The sequence below is a fragment of the Tubulanus polymorphus genome, chromosome 10 (assembly GCF_964204645.1).
Source record: "Tubulanus polymorphus chromosome 10, tnTubPoly1.2, whole genome shotgun sequence".
NCBI classification, from domain to species: domain Eukaryota; kingdom Metazoa; phylum Nemertea; class Palaeonemertea; order Tubulaniformes; family Tubulanidae; genus Tubulanus; species Tubulanus polymorphus.
The window spans coordinates 5,183,616-5,205,210 of NC_134034.1; the positions used below are offsets into that span (position 1 = coordinate 5,183,616).

The 21,595-nt window shown below is 38.1% G+C and overlaps 1 protein-coding gene and 1 pseudogene across 2 annotated transcripts in view; one reads left to right on the top strand and one right to left on the bottom strand.

The window, feature by feature from the left end:
- Positions 1–2,850: 2,850 nt before the first annotated feature.
- The window catches only part of LOC141912030 (uncharacterized), a 62,559-nt gene continuing 43,814 nt past the window's right edge, over positions 2,851–21,595 (top strand). For both annotated transcript variants that reach the window (XM_074803193.1, XM_074803194.1), the window contains exon 1: positions 2,851–2,968. The gene's annotated coding sequence lies outside the window, so the exon portion shown is untranslated. The remainder of the gene's footprint in view (positions 2,969–21,595) is intronic.
- LOC141912261 (uncharacterized) lies at positions 9,818–12,953 on the bottom strand (annotated as a pseudogene).

Sequence of the window (21,595 nt, forward strand, 5' to 3'; positions counted from 1 at the left end):
TGCATTCTCGATCAATTCCACAAAATTGTGGGAATTGTGACCATCGACAACTAGTATGTGTGGTCTTTCTTCACCAAGATTGCTAAGAAAAACTTCTCGAAACCATAATTCCGCTATACCCTAGATGATATTTAGGTATGTGAATTTAGGTCTATTTAGAAAAGTTGATTGATATTTCATCAATACTGATAGGTCTATTTTTATTTGCCATAGGACATACCTGTTTCGTCCATCCAGTTTCTGAGACGCTTATTTTGCTTTGCCTGGGTGCATTTTGCAAATCATAGCCCATTAAGGATGCTCTCGTTTTTCCTTTGCAGATAAAATGCGGTGGCAGGTGTTGCCCAGCCGCATTAACGCATCCGATAATTGTTATCATTTCTTTATTTCCACTTGTGCGGGTTGGAATGGTTTTCGATCCTTTCCTGTTCATTTCAATGTAAGTACATGTATAGGTTTTATTATTTAATAGCCTAGAAGTAGCAACTTCGAAAGGTCATCGCAGGTATAAGATGTATTTAAACTTATTAGAAATTAATTCAATTATACAACGTTTGTACGAATCAAGTTTTTCTTTCATTTACATAATTCTTTCGATGTCAACTATCTGGTATATGGAATTATTACCTGGCGACAACGAGTGGAGGACGAAAATCGAGTTGGATTCCAGTTTCATCCATATTCCATATTCTCCATGGTTCATCATGTAGATTGTTATCATCAAGAACAGTTTTGTATACCGCATAGAATTTTGCAAGTTTTTCAGGTGAAATGGCCTTGACTCTGAACTGTTATGTAGCATCTGGTTTACGGAGCGACAATTCAGGATGCCTCTTTTTCATGCCCTGCCACCAGCAATCGCTGGGCATTCCACCAGCGAACGGTGTCCCACTTTTAATTGCAAGGTTTGTGGCGTAACGCAAAAAATTCGATTTGTTGAAACCTATTCCCATTGCAGCTCTATTGCAAGCATAATCGACCAATTCTTTTTCCAGATCCTTATTCAGGTAAGTTTTTCGACCTGCTGTACTGAATGGCTCCGTTCTTTTATGAACAACATCTTGAATCGTTGATCGTGGGACACCATACATTTTGCTGGCTGTTCGTATTGCCATTCCATTCCGGATGGCATCCAACGCATTTTGCTTCTGTGCGGCGGTGTATCGCACATAACTCATATTTGATAATTCTGTAAAATCGAAAACTATTCATTATTGGTTATAATAAAGGCTTAAGAAATATACCTTATTTTGTTATTATGTTTATAATAAAGGCTTAAGAAATATTTAAAAATATTTTGTTATCTTTATGGGTTTCTATAAGAAGGAAGTCGTTTTTATTATTAGGCCTAGCTTTTATCTTGTTAAAAAATTTATTTAGATATTGATTGGATTAACTTGATTTTAGTTAAGTATTGAAATATGCTCAAGCCTAACTGAAATTTCATTATGAAATTTTCATAGGTGAAATTTCATTATGAAGTTTTCCTAGGTGAAATTTCATCATTGATGTTTTCCTAGGATAAAAAATGCCTGTCTAGAAAAGCTGTTTCAGCTAGTGATTTTCAATGTATGCTACACTATGCCTGACACGAACCGTCTGCACACTGACATAGATCGATCTGGTTCACTCGCTAAAAACACAGGGGCTCGTATCAGAGTTGTAGGTAATGTAAAAACGATAATCTGTTAATCCAATGTATATAGTATATATAAAATAACAAGGGGGCTAACGACGCTCACAAACTACTCAACTTCAGTCGCATACTTTTTCGTTATTTTTCATCCGATTTTGATAATCCAGGCATGATATGAAAGCTAATACCTTCCTGCTTCTAACGAAACTAATCCCGTTAATTTCCGATGAATAGTTCGTGAATTATATGTCTTTGAACGCGAAATTAGGGCCGAAATCGCCTGGACCGAAAATGCTATGACGCCGGTTTTTGCCGATTTCGAAATTTGAAACGTTGAGTTCGACACGAAATCCTTCACCGATTTTGATGATCGAGAGCTTCAAATGCGCAAAACATTCTATACTTTCTGGATATTGCGGTTGTTTCGTTAATCCATACGATCTTCCAGCTATGCAAACGCGAATTTTCCGATTTTACGTCAATTCACGCACTCGACACGCGATCTCAAAATGGCGACCTTGAACTTGAACTAGCAACAGGTCCGCAGTGAATTTTATTTCGTAACAATTCAATCAAATAATGTTTTATCTGATTTAAGCTAGAATAAACACGATCAGGTTATAATAGATTCTGAATTTCACGTAAATATACACAGAAAATAAATTGGAAATAAAATTCATTTCGGTTCTGCATTGCGCTAAGCATTGTGGGAGATGACAATCGCCATTTTTAGATCGCGCATGGAGTTCGTGAATTGACGTAAAATCGGAAAATTCGCGTTTTCAAAGCTGGAAGATCGCATGGATTAACGAATCAACCGCAATATTTAGGAAATATAGAGTGTTCTGCGCATTTGAAGTCCTCGATCATCAAAATCGGTGAAGGATTTCGTGTCGAACTCAACGTTTTAAATTTCGAAATCGACAAAAACCGGCGTCATAGCATTTTCGGTCCAGGCGATTTCGGCCCTAATTTCGCGTCCAAAGACATATAATTCACGAACTATTCATCGGAAATTAACGGGATTAGTTTCGTTAGAAGCAGGAAGGTATTAGCTTTCATATCATGCCTAGATTATCAAAATCGGATGAAAAATAACGAAAAAGTAAGCGACTGAAGTTGAGTAGTTTGTGAGCGTCGTTAGCCCCTTCTTGTTATTTTATATATACTATATACATTGGATTAACAGATTATTGTTTTTACATTACCTAAAACTCTGATACGAGCCCCTGTGGCTAAAAGTGGATTAATAAGTGATTTTAGGATTAGAAAACACTTTTTCAGGATTATGTGTGTTCACATTGAGGAATATATATCGATTAGATTAAACAGGTAAGTGTGAAATTGTATTTCTCTCCAACATCGGCCCGGCCGAAATTGTAGTGAAATACTTCGTCAGTCGGTTCCGCGGGGGCCGAAATTGAAGTGAACAGTATGATCTTTGAAAACAACGGTATTTTTTAAATATGAAATTTTAACTAAAAATGCCGTTGTTTTTTTAAAGAATAGTTGCCCCCAATGCTATTAAGAGTGCTTAAAACATCAGTGAGCATGAGTACACTTTATTGATCGAGTAGATTTGGCTTACATTCTAATGATGTTTGTAGGTTAAATTTCCCGGAATCGCTGCAGACAGCTCAAGTGTTGATGACGTCATCAATATCTCTCGGCGAATCAAAAAGCGCGATTTGGTGATTTCTAAACACTGCCACCTAACATTCCGGCTAGGCATTATCATTCATTGACTTACGTGATTTAGTATATAGCTCAATTAATTTGACGGCCGAAATTGAAGTAAAGGCCGAAATTAGAGTGAATTACCCTATCCTCCTTTGTAAATACCCCGGCAAAGTAGGTGTTAAACACCTCGACTTTTTCGTGGTTGGTTGCTGTTTTCTTAGTTGTACCGTTGATACTATACTCTTGGTCCGGGATATTACTTCTGGTGACTGTCTTCGATCTACAGTATTTCAAGAAAGCCTTAGGATTTTTCTTTGCTTCTTTTGCAATGTTCTTCTCAAATTGCTTCATCGCTTTTCTGGTTTCCCTACGTGCAGCGTTACTTGCTTGGGTATAGGTGTCATAATCTTCTTGTCTATGATGTCAGAGGTACTTGCTCCAGGCCTTGCGCTTATTTCTTATTTTACTCATTGTGTTGCGGTTCATCCACAGTGGAGACCGTGTGTTTTTTTGCCCAGCATTTTTGCTTGATGGTACAAACAAGTTTTCTGCTTCGATGATAGAGGATTTAATCTTTAACCAACATTGTTCTACATCAAGTTCCTCCAAGTCGTTCACTGGTAAATCCTGTGTCAATTTCTCACTTATCTTTACAAAGTCACCTCGGTTATAATTCTTCCTAGTGCATCTATCTATTTTCAGCTTTTTCGGAGTCGAATTTAGGTTGAATCTCAGGCAAAGATGGTCACTTTTTCCTAATGGCGGGAGATATTGGGTGTTTTCAACCTCGTCGGATGAAAAAGTAAATACCAGGTCCAGTATATTCTTCTGTTGGTTAATTCTATGTCTAGTTGGCTGTAAGATGTTTTGTGTTGAAAAGGCATCTTGACAGCTTTCTAAGAATTTTGAGGCTTCGTGGTTTACGGACCGTACTGCCGTTGACATGTTGTCCCAATTAATTTCCGGAAAATTGAAGTCCCCACCGAGAAGGAGTTGGTACTCTCTCATATTTCCTAATCTCTTAATTGTATTGTGTAGCGCCTCATTGTTTTGATAATTGCTACTGGGACTTCCATACATGCATCCCACTAACAGGGGCCTTTGAGATTTGTCCATTTCTATTTCAACCCAGATGGCTTCCTGGAATCCCACTCCTTCCAGCAGTTTTGAGTTAGGCTCAGTAGATTTTAGACATTTTTCACGTAAAGATCAATGCCTCTAACTCCCGGGTTTTCTACATTTGAGTATATGTCATAGTTCTCACTACCTTCGATCGAATATCATGTTGTTATCGCACGGTTGGAAGCGTGTCGATTTTGGATTGTCTTCGGTGATGCACAGTAGGTCAGGTCTCTCCTTTTTTACTAATAGACTTAACTCCAACTTTTTGTTCATCAGGCAGTCTGCTAAAGATGTCCTGGAGGCTCCGACTTCCCTCCTCGGTCCCGGACCGAGTCCTCGGGGTATACGCGGGTTTCGTCGTCATCGTCATCGTCATGTACGAAAAGGAGGCTTGATAAGGCCTATAGCTGTAGCGGAAAACGGGGGCAAGGCGGTGCTGCCCTCTCTCTTCGAATATGGCGGTCGTTCTTCTGCTCGTCCCATAAATTCGTCGATATAATCGGCAACCATCTAATTTGTCAGGATGTCTAAACAGGTAAAAATCTTATCTTCTAAGCCCGCTACGGAGTTCGCTCACGTCGAATGATTTCTGGTAGTGAAATCAAAAAGGGAAATAACTAATATTTCGCCGCAAGGGATGATCCTCATGAGAAACCGAGAGAGATAAATATATAAAAATAGCCACGATATGAAAATTCTAATCTAGTGTATACAGATCGTGCACACCGAGCACGAATAACCTATTTTTCGGTATACGCTTATTCTCTGCAACATGTCTCTTACATGCCCGCAAGGCCCTCAGTATATAAATCGGGTTGCCCACCCCGAATTATACCTGGATCTACCCTGGCCTACATTCGATCGGTCTTTAGAATAATCTCGTAATCTTAAAACGGCCTGATACGAAAAGAATTGTTCCTCAGTCCTTGTTAGATTCTGACAATCACCAATAGAATAGTCTAAAGCTGCATATGAAATACTGTATGAAATTATTATTTAACGGTTTAGAATACTCTAATAATAGAGTACACCATATTTATATACATTATTTACAAATTTACATTATTCCTAATAAAATATCGCTCTTTCAAAATCTAATTCGTTTCTTTTTAGTAGCTAGTGTTAAACCGTCTAAATATCCTGTCTTTAAAAATAAAGACAAACGTACGACTGAGGTACGACGATACGTCTTTTACTACCGCGTATAACTAAGGGACTAAGATATTAATAAATATATCAGCAGAGCAAGCTGTCGATCACGATTATCGTAAAAACGATAAAAGGAGACGGCTATATCTAACTGAATAGATATTATCGTAGAATTGATTACCGCGAACCAACTACGTGAATGGTCGGTCAGCCCGGCGGTGTTGTCATATCGCGGAAAGACGGAATCGCGGAATTTTCCAAAAACGCGGAATTTCTTCATTTTTACTATAAATAGTGAACGGGTTTTCCCACGGGGATACCCACTGTCAGACAGGGCACCGGACCCAGCTTTTCAACACTGGGAATTAGTATTTGATAATTTATTATATCGCTAGTCGACAACTTAACGATACTGTTCCAAATAATGGAGAACCTAGGCAATACGTGCTTTGCGAATTCAGTGATACAGAGTATCGCTGCATTAACTGAATGAATACAAATCGATGGTACGTAAACGTAGGATTTGTGACACCATGGGTCATTCTCAAGGACTCACTTCCGAGTTAAGATTTGACTCTGGTCTCTGGATTTAAAACATTGGAAATGAATTGATTCTAAGTGACTTAGAGTTAACTCACAACTGTGGAACTGTATCGATGTCAGACGAAAATAAATAGACATTATGTATATTTCATTCTGGTTTAGGATTGTTCATGCGTGTTGTGTGTCTACATTGTTGTTATAAGCGAAGAATGTGGTTTATCTTTTAGAATTAAATTATATGAAAGATTATAAAATGGTTTCGTTTTTTTAACGTTTACTTTGTGACTGCTATAACATATATGTTCCTATGCTGATTATTTGGATCAAAAGAATCTTATTCGTACCGGTACTGGACGACCGTAAAATTATAATGATTTCAAAGGAATTGGAACCGGTACTTGTTTGGTCGTAGGATTTCGTGTTTGCAACCATCTACAACTACAGTCCGACACCGCGAACGTGCTCAATATTTATCTGATAATATTCGTTTCTGAAGTTCTCAAAAAGTCGATGAACTTCGATAGCCGAAGTTTGCCTAGTAGAAATAGACATTAGGTGCCTGGTCTCTTTCACCTCACTTGATTCTGACTTCTTCTACAGGTGGCAGCCAGTCAACGGTATCGTAATATAATGATTCCATATAAAATTGCCTGCAAATAATGGGATTCGAACCTTAGTCGTTGCATCGATCGGTCCGGTGCCCTGTCCGACAGTGGGTATCCCCGTGGGAAAACCCGTTTACTATTTAAAGTAAAAATGAAGAAATTCCGCGTTTTTGGAAAATTCCGCGATTCCGTCTTTCCGCGATATGACAACACCGTCAGCCCGGCAAAAGACCGGAGCTGACCGACAAACCAACTAATGCTGGCTCAACTCCAGAACAGGTAAAAGTAGATCTGCGGGTTGGTTCCAACATTTTCACTGAGAAAAGTATTAATACGCGCAGATCGATAGAAAGAGTCACGTGAAGTAATTTTCAGAAGTCGGCAATCGGCAATCGGCAATCAGAAACCTGATAGTCGACCATTTCTCGGGTCGGCAGTCGGCAATCAGAAACTTGATTGTCGACCATTTCTCGGGTCGGCAATCGGCAATCAGAAACTTGATTGTCGACCATTTCTCTGGTCGGCAATCGGCAATCAGAAACTATTATCACTAAAGTTCAATAGTTAAACAGGAAGATTGCCGACCCGAGAAATGGTCGACAATCGGCAACTTTAGTGATAATTGTTGTTCATTTCTCTGAATGCAAATTCCTCACTGAACAAATTGATGCGTAATAAAGGTAGATAAACCGATTATTAACAAAATTACGCACCAAAACGTCGCACGGAGAGCAGGTGTGAAAGACTTTTAGGCCTAGGCCTAGGTATTTTCAAAAAAATTCAAAATGGTGGAAATTATTTGTTTTGTAGCGTTTCTCTCCTGGGTAGCGTATCTTTTTTTATGCATATAATAAATGAAATAGGCAATATAATCGGGTGATACGAAAATATTGGGGGAAGTAATTTCTCCTCGGGGAAGAAAATATTAATTCTTATCTAAATTATAATCAGATAAAATATTCAGTCTTCTCATTCCATGATCAGGGCTCAGCGTCCTCGTAGGCGACTACCTGGCCAGGATTTCGCTCGAGTCCGAACCTTGTTCTCCCAACATCTACCGTTCTCTCCGTATGACTTTGTCATGACTACCCCCGGATAAAGGCCGTCAGTCGATAAAAAGATTGAGGGTTCGAATCCTCGATTGGTGGTCTCCATCTAACTACTGCCGATACGTCCCTGATCGAACTGGTCCTCTCATTGAGACGAATAATAATAATTGGCAGTAAGACAGAAAATAGCGGTGGAACTCCTCTCCTCGTTCAGAAAAGACGAAAACACAAGACTTATAAAATATAATATTTTATATAAAATTAGTAAGCATATCAAGAGCTGACGAACTTTTGGATTTAATAGGTCTCTCAAGTTGACAAAATTTACATCTAACTTTGGGCGCGTCTCGGAAATGTCTCGCGTGGGGAACGTCAAATCGTAAGTCACATTGTTCGGGCGTACGGTGAGAGAGATTCGGGAAATTATAGCGACGATCTCAAATCATCATTCGGTCGCGATTAAAATGTAGACATATATACAATTGAAGTGAAATCGCCCGACCGACAGCGAATCAATACTGTCGTCGTTGAAAATGATGTGACGGTCGATACGCCCGGCAAATAGAATTACATATGTACAAAAATCGGCTCGACTAAACTAAAAAGAATTGATCATGACTGTCCATCGCAGTGACGCTCTCGGTCGGTTGGTTTCGGTAGGAGACCGGAAAAATCAAACTCGGTCGAAACCAAACTGGGCCAGAATCAAACTAAGCCGAAATCAAACTTGGCCAGACGATCGAAAAATATGTCTCTTCCTTCGGGTTGGACAAGATGACCATAGGCCTATCCTACCCGAAGGCAGGATAGGAAGGCGTCTCTTATCGCTTACATCTTTATAATTCGATTACGAGGTAGCTGGTTATAGGTTATCAATGCTCCGTGAGATCTATAAGCGATTCGATAAGTGATTCGAAGATCAGAATGACCGTCACCTTTTATAGAAATCCGGGGCGCTCATTGGCGCGTAGTGATATCACTACGCGCGAATTAGGCCAAGAGCGTGCGCTAAATAGAACGCGAATAGAATAATTAAACAGGAAGATTAATACTCCCAGAGATAAAATATAATGAATACACGCGCTAAAAATACCAAAAGAATAAATTCGAAAGGATGAAGGCGGAATTTGAAAATCAAATCCGAGTTTGATATCCGTGCGTAAGAATATCGAGCCGCCTAGCGGTGCGACAAGGCTCAACTCGTCGAGCGAGGAACCGATGAAAACAAATCAAACTCGGTCAGCTGAGGCAATTCTAGGCATGTTCGGCGGCAATTGTCGGCCTGTCGTCAAATTTTTAAAATTTAGTAGAAAACCTGTGAAAAATCCTTCAAATCATAAATCTGATGTTATAACAATATAAAACATTAGGTATTTCATATTAGAACACTATTCAATCAGGCAAGGGCTAGGCCACATTTTTTTCATGGTTTACGGTTCCCTAAAAAATTTCCATTTGAAAATTTTGGAATTTTTTCCAATAATATTTTATTTATTACAACTTATGTCCGGCTTAGGTGGTCTGATACAATTTTATCTTTGTTTTGATTTGAGGCAATCGCCTTCGCCTGAAAAATGAAAATCTATCGCATGCTTGAAAAAGATACTTTCCTAATTTAGGAAAGTATCTTTGTTAAGATGTCGAAAAATGTTGATATTTTTCTCTAATATCTTTATTTCAGGAGCAGAAGAGGCCAGAGAAAATGGGCCAAGAAAAGGGGGCACTTCGTCCACAAAGGCCATTCAGTAACAGTACCGTGACTGTTTTGGTTTCATTTTCATGTTTTGAAATTTAAGTATTTACAATAGATACAATTCTGTTAATATATACTAGTGATTGATCGTTAGAACGAGCCTATTCAAAATTACAGAAGAAGCACTGCCAGTCCAGTTCATCCACATCCTCCTCTGTCAGACCCGTGAAGTCAATGTCCACGCATTTGCGGTGAAACCACCTCTCACAATCACACCCAACCCACATTCTAGGTCGATTGAAACATGTGGCATGGCCACGCAAAGCACATATATCTGGATTTAGTGCATTATCATCTCCACTATCACTGTCACTGGCAACAACAATGTAGGTTTACTTCTAGGCCTGTGTAATATTTGCTTTTTAGCTGCTCTACACTCCTTTTCTTGCTTTGCAGTCAAGCGTATTTTCTTGCGCTGCTCTTTCGCAAGCTGTTCTTTCTCGCGGGCAGCCTGTTTATCTTCTAAGTACTTAATGAATTATTGGCCTGATACAGCTTTAGGAATATCATTATTTGAATTTGGCTTTACAATGGGACCTGACGTGGAAGTGGAAGCACTTGGTGTGGGATATTTCAGAACAGTTTTAAATGCTGGTGACACATATGTTTGATAACTGCGTTTACCGCTCGGTAAGTATGTACTAGAATTACTAAGGCCTGGGGTAGGTTCAAAAGAAGTGGAAAACGAGATGGACGCGGAGGGACTGACTGATTGAGATAGGCTTGGTTGTATAATTTATGTACTACTATCAGATAGGTACAGTGTTGGATATCGATGAACTGGTCGATCTAGACGGTGTAGGCCTACATGTTTTAGTTGTTTCAGTGGGCTTTGGTTTTGTTATACATGTAGATGTAACAGCCGAGGGTGTGTCATAGGCAGTTTGATGTAGGGATTTCCAGGTATGGTAAAGATCACCACCCTCTACGTTATACCCTCTTCCAAACGCTTCCGATAAAGTAAGACTATTATATTTAACATACCCCCTGCTTTCAGTGCGTTCAATGCTAGCAAGCTCGGATTATGATTAGATGTACTGTTGGGAACTGATGAAGTAGCTTTATGGAAAACTTTACCGGGTGCAAGTTTACTGTAATCAACAGCGTCTTGATCAAATTGACAGAGACCACAAGCCCGGAAACCATTGATAGCAGTATTTGTTGAAGTTGTTACACTGTTCCATGCTGTACTAAAAACACGTGAAAATGTTTTCTTGATAACATTTTGGCCAATTTCAATCTGGAAAGCCCGGACAGCAGCCCGCCATTGTTTTTTTTTTCAATGGTCCATAAAGAGCTACATCGCATGGTTGTACCAAGTGGCTGGAGTGTGCAGGGAGACAATACAATATGATACCATTATCCCGACAATATTTGGCTACCTCCAAACCGATATGTTTGCTATGGCCATCTACAAATAAAGTAACTGGCTTGTTTATCTTGTTTTGTGTAATGTATGTATCGAAGTGGTTAGCGATATACTCATAGCAAACTTCCGTGTCAATCTACCCATTACCAGATCGACCAAATCAACTCCCATCTGGAGCACCTTCCAGTGGGTTATAATTAAACCGTACACCTGGGAAAATTATCATGGGTGGCAGGTACAGCCCCGAAGCACTAATATTTCCCGTGACCGTTATCTGGGTTTTCTGGCCTGATGCGATCGAATATAGGCCTACATGCTTTGCCCCGGTTTGGGCTAGAATTCTACCGGATTGAATACATTAAGGGAAGCCATTTTCGTCGGCATTCCAAACGCGCTCCGGATTTTTTAAAATATCAATTCCCTGGGGAATTGTATTTTGAACAAAGAGATTCAAGTCTGAAAACCACATTTTAATTTTCTCCAGTGTAACTACTGCTCGCTCTTTGCCAATATTTTCGGACACTCTCCGACAAGTCGCGGTGACGACGTTTTAAAGAGCGCTCACCAATCTTTACCAGGCCGGTTGTTTTTAAATGGGCTAGGCCGATGATCCCTATCAATGATGGTCTTGACGATATCAAATAACTCGCTTTTCGTTCGTCCGTAACCGATCGTTGCCATTTCTTTTAGCCATTGAACTAAATGCTCTTCTTCCGCAGTTGTGAGAACAGTAGACGGCCCTGGCCAAACTACAGGTAAACGCTCTGAAATCAATATCAGAAAAAAAACTTGTGGAACTACGTTTGCCTCATCCAAGAATTTGTCTTTTGAAAGATGTAGGCCTAAATAATGTTAATAAAGTTACTGTGATACATAAAAGTCAATACCTTATGAAATATAAACATTGGAGATATTTTGTAATATTAGATTTTAACGTGCGTTATTTGTAATTTTACTCATTTTTTGTTTAAAGCTGCTGTATAGTCGATCATGACAAAATATAACATATTCAGTGTGATTAAGGTAAGGTGATGAGTGCTTGAACAAAAACCTCGAAAATGCGATAAAACCAAGAAACCTTAATAGAATAGTAAACTGGAATTTCAAACACAGAAATGTCGCTAATTCTTGAATATGAGAATTTATTTTTTCAAAACAACAATTCACGTAATTAAAACAACAATTCACGTAATTAATGAAACAACGAAATAGAAAATCAATTTGGTGAAGTAAGAATGATTTCCATGAAGGAAGATAATCCTAAGACAGATAGGAAATCCAAAGGTAAGTTTAGATTTATAAATTGTTAAACTTAGGAAGTAATTTTGCTTGACCAAATGATTACACAAATACGTAGTTCTCAGCTTCATATTTTACCATTAACTCTATCCCAAAGTGTAGCCCGCGGGATTCCATACTGTTCTTTGGTTTGGTTGTATTAAATCTTTTTTTTGCGGATCAAGATCGACGCATTTTTGCAGAGTCTCTGTCGGATAATTCTTTGTTGGGCCTCTCTTTTTCTTCAAATTTACACGCAACATCTTCACGAAAAAGCAAATAAAATGCTATTGTATTTCCTTGTTATTGTAAGGCCTATCTATAGGTCTACCAGCGAGAGAGTGTCCAAAAATACATTATACGCCACCTATGCTTGCTAAATAATCTTATTTTTTTACGACAAAACTGTTTACAAACTTGTTATAATAAGATATTTAGAATGTAAAAGTTATAATATGGCCCCTCGTTAAGTGGCCGAGATCTCACGCACAGCTGTCATTCCATGAGTCAAATCTAGGCCACGCCCCCAGCCACTAGCAGACAATTCTGACCGCCGAGTACATATGTTTATCGTGTAAATAACCACCAATCAAACCATTTTAAAGCCCTAAACTCATATTTAAATGACCTACAAGGTGTCCTCATTCATTTTGTGATGTATGTTTTTTTATCCACCATCACAATATGGCGGATTTTAAAGAAAAGAACTGAAAATCTTACCTTTGATTCCAATACGCAATTTTGAATATGGCGGGGGACAATCCAACATTCAACTAAGATCCATTTCTAAAATGCAAACTACAACATGAAACGACGAAAAAAATATTAAAACTTCTCGAGCAGGCCGAGATTTGACCGTGACTGAGATTACCCTCCGAGATTTTCTTATTATAAACATAAACCTGTGATTTGGATATGACTGCCAGTGATATGTGAATTGCTCTTTCAAAAGGAGGTCAAGAATATACGTATGGGAACAAATATACCAACCAACAGTCACATGACATTGTCTTAGTATGATAAGGTATGTTGTCATGGTAACATGAATATATTGTAACCATGACAACATACAGTTTCCAAGGGTATATTTCCCTAGCAACCACACCTGGAATTGTGCAAAAAATCCGGTTTTGACGGGTACTTTTGGAAATAACGTTTACAAATGAGTATCAGAACTTTATAAGCAGTTGCTAGGACTTAAATACATTGTTTCCTTCACAACTCACTGTAACCAAGGATGTGTTTCCCTAGCAACCGCACCTGAAATTGCGCAAAAATGCTTTTTTGTGGAAACTTAATAAATGAGCGCATGAATGTTAAATCCAGTTACTCAAGAGAAACGATATTGTAACCTTGGCAACAATGTGTAACTAAGGATGTGTTTCACTAGCAACTTCAGCTAAATCAGTGTAAAAATTGTTGTTTAGGTGAGAAAAACATTTCTCGATGAGTATGGGAATTTTACATAGACAGTTACCAGAACTAAAAGAAAATTCAAATGCAGAATGGTTATAAAAGATAAAAGAAATCTTAATTAATGAAAAACTGGAAACATAAAATAACATCAACTTCAATGTGAATAGTCTCTCACCTGACCATATATTATCCAAATTAATCCAAAAGTTATCCAATAAATGTTTCACATAATAAGTCATATGAAGGTTGAATGTACGAATTTTGAAGGGCGAAATAATCATTAATTGGGACTTAGAAAAAGTTCACGCACAATTTTAACGTCATAAGATGCGCGAATAATTTTGCAAAACGGAAAAACGAACACGAAATCCAGACTGCAGCAATCGATAAGGTAAACATCTGGGGCTGGTTGCTCAAAGGTTGTTTAAGTCTTAAACAGTCGTTAAATTGCTAAACGAGTCGTTAAAAATTAAACAGTCGTTATTTCCGGTTGCTCAAAGATTTAACGGTCGGTTAAATCACTTGAACGACCGTTATAGTTAAACGGTCCAAGGTAGGTTGTTTATCTCACCTAACGACTCGTTAAATCAACAAAAATGGCCGACGACATAGGTTGCTTTCTTCCAAATTTTCAAAATGAAAGACATTTTAGACATAATTTCGAGCAATATGGGGAATTCACTGATGATCAATTGCGGCAAAGATTCAGATTTGGTCGGCATGGTCTGGAATTCATCAAAAACCTAGTCGGAGACGATATGAACAGGGCAACTCACCGTAATCATTCAATTAGTGTTTCAAACCAGATTCTGATAGGACTCCGATTTCTCGCCTGCGGTTCATTCTTGGAAGTGGTTGGTGATGGTTTTGGTGTGCATAAGAGTACAGTTTCACGTATTGTACAGCGGTTCGTAAATAGTATTTGCGAACACGCCGATGAATTCATTAAATGGCCGGCAGTCGACGATTTGAATGACCTGAAGAGAGGCTTTTATGATCTGGCCGGATTTCCGAACGTTGTTGGTGCCGTCGACTGTACGCACATTCGCATTCAGGCTCCAACAGAAAATGAGCCAGCTTTCGTCAACAGAAAGAGCTTTCATAGCATCAATGTTCAGGCAATATGTGATCACAAAGGTAAAATATTATTCCCAGTTAATGTTTTGTTTCTCCCGTAATTTATATATTTCCGGGTACTTGCGACTAGATGCAGCAAGCGACAGTTTTATCTCAGTCTTAGCATTACAGTAGAAGGCGCTACTATACAGTCCCTAATCTTCCCGCTTCAATACTGGTTCGAATCCCAAGATAGGTCTACCATCATGAAGCATACCCTACTTATGTTTGTGTCAAACTTAACCCTCAGTCATTATACGTAAAAAATGTCTATTAGTAGGCCAATTGATCACGCTGTTTTTCTTCTTTCCAGCAAGATTTACCAACATCATTGCAAAATGGCCTGGATCGACTCATGATAGTCATATATTCCGATCATCTCCAATCAGCTGGTATGAATGTCTCCGTCTCACTTGAACTATGTGTTCGCCCTCCCTTGTTTCTGTAATTTATGAACTATAAAAATAACCTTTTCACAGAGATCAATTCTTGCATATTCTAAAGTGTTACGTTATTGGTAAAACCAGAAGGAAAATAATTTTCCCATGAGTCGAAATATAAGAAAAAGTCCATTTGACTGAGAATTGCTATCAATCATTGGAATCTTTTCTTATTGAAGCTTAGAACCATTCACCATCTATAACTCACAACTTGATTTAGGGATGACTGATTTTTTCTTTCCTAGATATTTGGAAGCACATCCAGAATATGATGGCATCATTTTAGGAGATAGTGGATATGCGTGCCGGAGGTTTCTGCTTACTCCGTTTTTACATCCGCACTCAAGGGCAGAGAGAAGGTACAACGGCTCTCATAAAAGTACCAGAAGCATCATAGAAAGGGCTTTTGGAATCTTTAAACGCCGATTCCACATTCTACACGGAGAAATAAGAATGATACCCGGACGTGTCTGTAAGATCGTTTTGTGCTGTGCCATACTACACAACATAGCTATACAGTTGAATGAACCAGAGCCCGCAGATGTCGTCGACGAAATGGAGTTTGGTGACGTCTTTGCACCACCAAATGTTGATGGCGTGGCATTCATAGCCAGATTTGCGACCAGGCATTTCAATGACTAAAATCAATCTAATCATGGGAACAATTTTTAATAAAATTGAAAAAAACATTAAATCATACGTTGTATTGGATAATTATAAACATGAAACGGAATCTTTAAATCATTCTTCTAATTTCCTAATTTCAAGATTTTCAATTTTTGTTTTTTGAGTTCTGCCACTTCTTTCTGGACAACCAGCAACTCGCACTGAAGCTGCAATCGGTCATCAGTGGTAAACTTCCTCCGTTTTGGCAGTTTTGCTACTACTGACTCCGGCAGCGTAGGTGTCAGCTTCTCTTGCTCCTCTATAACTTTCGGCTCTGGTTCCGAATTGCTGTCTATCAGCGATTGTAATTCATAAGCATCTGAAAATGAGAAATCAACCCAATGAGTAAGATGAGGTAATAAAAAGCTGATTGACATAGAATTGAATTGGACCGAGCCAAATTCCAAATCCGTAACCGCAATTTAGGTACACCCTCCACTAGTAGTTTTAGGTTCTTCTTGAACTTTGCTGTACATGACTGTCATGTTGCCTAAGTTAACAGTTAATATGTCAAAGTCGAAACTTGGTGAAGCGCACAGCCAGAGTTTTATTTATTGATTTAAATAGAGGCGAGTTCCCTTTTCGGCAACTTATATAGAATTCTACGTTGCAAAAAAATCACCCAACATATGATAGACTCGAGCGAATTAAGGGACCCGTGATTAAAAAAGAAAAAAAATCATTTTCTGCGAAAAACAACGTGGGAGTTTGGGAATTTTGATTACATATTGAGAGCCTATTGTTTTATCGATTACACGAGAATAAATTTTTCTGTAGTTAAAAAACGTAAGATTTCTACATTAAATCTCATGGCTTCAATAGTTTTACATGTATATGTTTTACACTAAAGATTTGTTCCCAAGTATTACAACGGGTTGCATGGGTACGGAATTAATGGAACAACGGTATATTAAATACGGATTATAGCGAATTTTACTCGAAACGGGAAAGGGGATAACGTTTGAAAAACGGGAGTAAAAACACATGAAGATACGATATGTTAAAAACGTGCGACATTTTACTCCCAGGGATTGGCAAAATTTTGAGTTAATTATTCAGTACTTGTGTGGAGCGGGACGGTCATTTTGTAACACGCGGACCGCGCGCGCGCGTTATTCTCCGGGACTCGACCCTTAGTGATGCTGTGAAACCGACATTCGACCCGTTGCTAAGGGACTGTGCTTTTTGTGGGATTCGAATCCAGTCTTCCAATCGGTTTCTACGGAGAAATACGAACTAAAAATACTATTTTTTGACAATATTTTGTGAATATTCTTTGTAAATATTCTGAAAATTACACAAAATCATTTTGTTATCCTTAATTCACGTATTTAAACTACCCGCGCGACGCGGCCCGCAAGTTTCGACGAAAGTCCGTCCGTGACCGTCATTTTCGTCGCCGCGATTTAGCCAATGCCCATGTGTCCCGGATGTAAACTACACTTTTTGAGAAGGACGGTATGGGTCTGACTATTTCAGATGGCTGGGAGTCACCTTCATTTCGCTCAACGAATTATACATTTAGACTTCACCTACGATGTAACGTAGCCCAATACACTGGGTTCGAATCCCGTAAATCGTTCCACGAACTCGGTCCTTCAGCGCAATTCGTTCAAACAAAATTCCCATTTTTTGTCTGAATGAAATTCAAATTAATGACCAATAGAAACTTATTTCCAATCAGGAGATCGGCTATCCAAAAGGAAATTCCTTAAAAAGTCCTCCCAAATTACATCAACTTGAAGAAAAATATAAACTAAAACCATAAACATATATGTACCATACAAACTTTTTTATTTCACAAATTTCTAAATTTGAATAAACACCACATTGTTCTGATATAAATCACACACACTTAAAATTTGAATATACATGTACATAGTTCTGATTGACTTAAAAAAATTGGATTACAACACGGCCTTACAGCATTTTAATAGTGCATACGGTGCAGATGATGTTAGGTGACATTGAGTACAATATGGTGAATATTACATGTCATTGATATAAAAATATGGTGATTGTCAAACATTTCTCTACAACGATCGGGTTACTAAGATATGAAAAATTATTATGTGTAAAAAGTTAAAAAGCCAACCAAAATGGCCAAATTAGCTCACCTGTTGCACCTATACCCCCACCAAAAATATGTTTTGGTATTAAGTCCATTCAAGTCAAGCATTTATAAAATTAAAAATATAACCAGAAAATTATAGTTTAAGTAGGCTAGGCCAAGCAAAACTGGCAGCTTGTCAAAGCGGCATCATAGGGGGGGGGGGGGGCGATGAAGCATCTGCCCCCCATAATTTTGGTTACGACCAAATTTTTGTAATGATCACCATTAGGCTATATATTGTGATTTCGCTGAAATGAAATGAAGTGGTTTGCCCCAATAATATCTGTAATTCCGGTGACGCGCGCCTGCATTAGCCTGTATTAGCCTATAGGCATACGATCATATCGAAAAACAGTACAGTAAGGCTTATTCGTACTGGTGTATATATGCTGTTTGCGAGGCCATATGTCAACACGACAAGTGTTTTCTTAACACAACACTCATCAGCTTATAAGTTATTATACTGTACTATAGGCCTATATAGATAGAACAGAAAACTATTAACAAGACTAGAGTCAGAGAAACAAAGATAAACATACCACCACTATATTCAGAGAACTTATCCTTCCACCAGACGCACCACTTAGTTCTTGACTTCAATTCGGGTTCATTGATGAGTGCTGAAACCGCCATAAAATCATGACAATCATGACAAGAATAAGACGGATCGGAAGATGAAGTTGAATCGTCCGCCATTTTAGGTACGTAGGTAAAGTCTAAATGTATAATTTGCAGACCGAAATGAAGGTGACTCCCAGCCATCTGAAATAGTCAGACCCGGACGGTATGGAGAAATATAGAAAATTTGAATTTGCCTCATACGCGCGATTAACTTAAGGAGCTTCAAGCTCGCGCCTTCGGCGCTCGCTGTGCGCTTATAATGGCCGGAATCTAGCATTGATTTTCATATCAGACATTGAGAAAGTATGTAAAGGTAAGCATTTAAATAATCAGTAAGTCCAGAGGGCTTTAATTAGCTCTTATAGGCCTATGTGCGAACTAAATCACAGTCACTAGAAGCCGGTCTGAAGGTCGTTGGCTAGAAACCAAAACAAAAGCAGACGATTGAAAATATGTTACCAAATTAGACCCAAAAATCATTAAAAGCCCTTTTAATAGTATTTGAATAAAATGATACACGATAGAGTAACTCACCAATAGTTGTTAAATCGCTCAAAAAGGTAGTTTCCACACCACCTTCTATTCCAAAAAAGGATGGATTCCCTCGCTCTTCTTGGATGGCAATAATCTCGTTGATAACTGGTGCTGGCTGAGTAGGTACAGGTCCTCCTCCAGTTTTTCGGCTCTCCCGCTGATAGCCTCCTACTGTGGCCTTGGCAGTTACACAAAGCTGCCGCCACTTTTCCTTTACAGCAGCAGGTGTCCTCTCACAAATTCCAAGAGAACTCACCGACTTACTTATCTCCACCCACTTATCATGTTTTTTCCGATTTGTAACACTGTTAGTGAAGCTGCTGGTCAATAAATCGTAGTTTTCTCTCACTAGGCTAGTTAACAGATCGATTTCTTTTACACTGAAGTTAGTTTTTCTTTTATTTCTAATGTTTTGTTGAGCAGGTTTAACTGACACAGATTCCATGTTTGCAGCCATTTTGATTTTGAAAATGAGGCTAAACACTGTTTAGGACTTAACTACTAGTTAAAAAAAAGATAACGACTCGTTAGTTAACCAAAGGCTTAAACAGTCTTTGAGCAACCGATCTAAACAGTCGTTAAACGAGTGTTTAAGTAACAACTCGTTAGGGATTTTAACCAGTCGTTAGTCTTAACGACTGGTTAAAATTAAACAACCTTTGAGCAACCGGCCCCTGCAATTTAAGCAAATCCGTTGATATATAGTCACTGATTATTTCGTCGATAGTCATATAATATTCCTGGTCATCGGTTTCATACTTCAGTTTAAATTAATTGTCAATCGGATCAAGAATTTCTCCTTCAAATTGCCGACGCATGTTTTCTTCAGTCCAGAAGTGTCGTATCGAAATCCCAACGAGAACATATGGATCTTTCATTATTTCGTGAATGTCTTTTTATTTAGATGAGACATCTGTATTCAAAAGTTCGATGAGGTAGGATTTTATTTTATCAAATGATGCCTTAGACACAAGAACTTTGTTGTTTGTCGTGACGTTGAGTCTAGCAATTTTTGATTTTTATTCCTGTCTGTGGAACAAATTCAGTGAAAAAACAAGCAAAAAAATGTTTTCACCTCCGCCGAATGAGAATCCTGGATTGAATGATGAAAAAATTGAAAAACGCGAGGTTCTTTTTTGATCACAGTGTGCAGAATTTTCCAAGAATCATTTGTTTGGAAATATGTATATTGCCCTATCAACAGTTCCCTCTTCCTTCAAAAAGTGATTATATCTCACTGAGGGAATTTTTTTTATTTGATATTTTAATGTGTAATTTTTAGGTGTACCCCGTAAACCAAACTATTAACCCATTAGCACTCAAGCCGACAGTATCCGCCCGACACTTTTTTCGTATGCTGTCATACCACGTGCCGAGCTTTTTTTGAGGGCAGGTTACATTTTCCCTGCTATATCTTCTGAACTTGAAATACGTATGAACACTGTCATTCCACATTCTGGGATTTGGAGTGAATCACTCCAATTTATTTCACACCGATTTCGAGAATTATTATATTAAACCAAACAAAAATAGCAACTCTTTATATCCATATGGCTGTTTTTTGAAAATTTATTATGCACAAAAAACCACATCATTTCTAATACTTTTACTAAAATTCCATACTCTAACACTTGATGAAACAAACTCCAGAGCCCGGTTTTATTGACTGGTATTATCTTTAACTCAGGGGCTAACTTAATTCAATAATTGTCTGAAAGAAGCAAAAAAAATATACTATATTCGAAAGTTCGAGGAATCGGCAAATGATCATAAGCAAACTTGGAAAACTATTAACTCTTGTGTGAATAAACAAAATACCAAAAATGAATATCCTGAGAAATTCAAAGATGTAGACGGGTTCTTAACAAATAATCAAGAAATCGCTGAACGATTTAATAATTTTTTTTATAAATGTTGGTCCATGCTTGGCCAATGAAATACCTTTCACGGAAACAAAATTTGATTCTTTTTTAACCAACAGAATTTTCGAGAGTGCATTTTTAGTTCCAGTAACTACGAAAGAAATCGAAATGATTGTGAAGAACTTCAAATCCAAACATAGCTGCGGAATTGATGATATTAGTCAGAAAATCGTCAAAAACGTAATTGAAATTATATCAACTCCTCTAATGCATATTTTCAACTGTAGCTTTAACTCCGGAAAAATACCGGAGAGTATGAAAATGTCTGTTATCATCCCTATACATAAAAAGGATGATAAAGAACTATTCAACAATTATAGGCCCATATCTATACTACCCTGTATTTAAAAAATCCTGGAAAAAATAATGTACAACCGTATCAATGGTTTTCTACATCGACACAAAGTGTTAAGTGATTCTCAATTTGGTTTTCGCCGAAACCATTCAACGGCAATGGCATTAACTTTTATAACTAATAAGATTATCGAAACGCTAGTTAGAGGAGAAACAACAGTTGGTATATTTCTAGATTTATCTAAAGCGTTTGATACGATTGACCACAAAATTATGTTATCCAAACTAG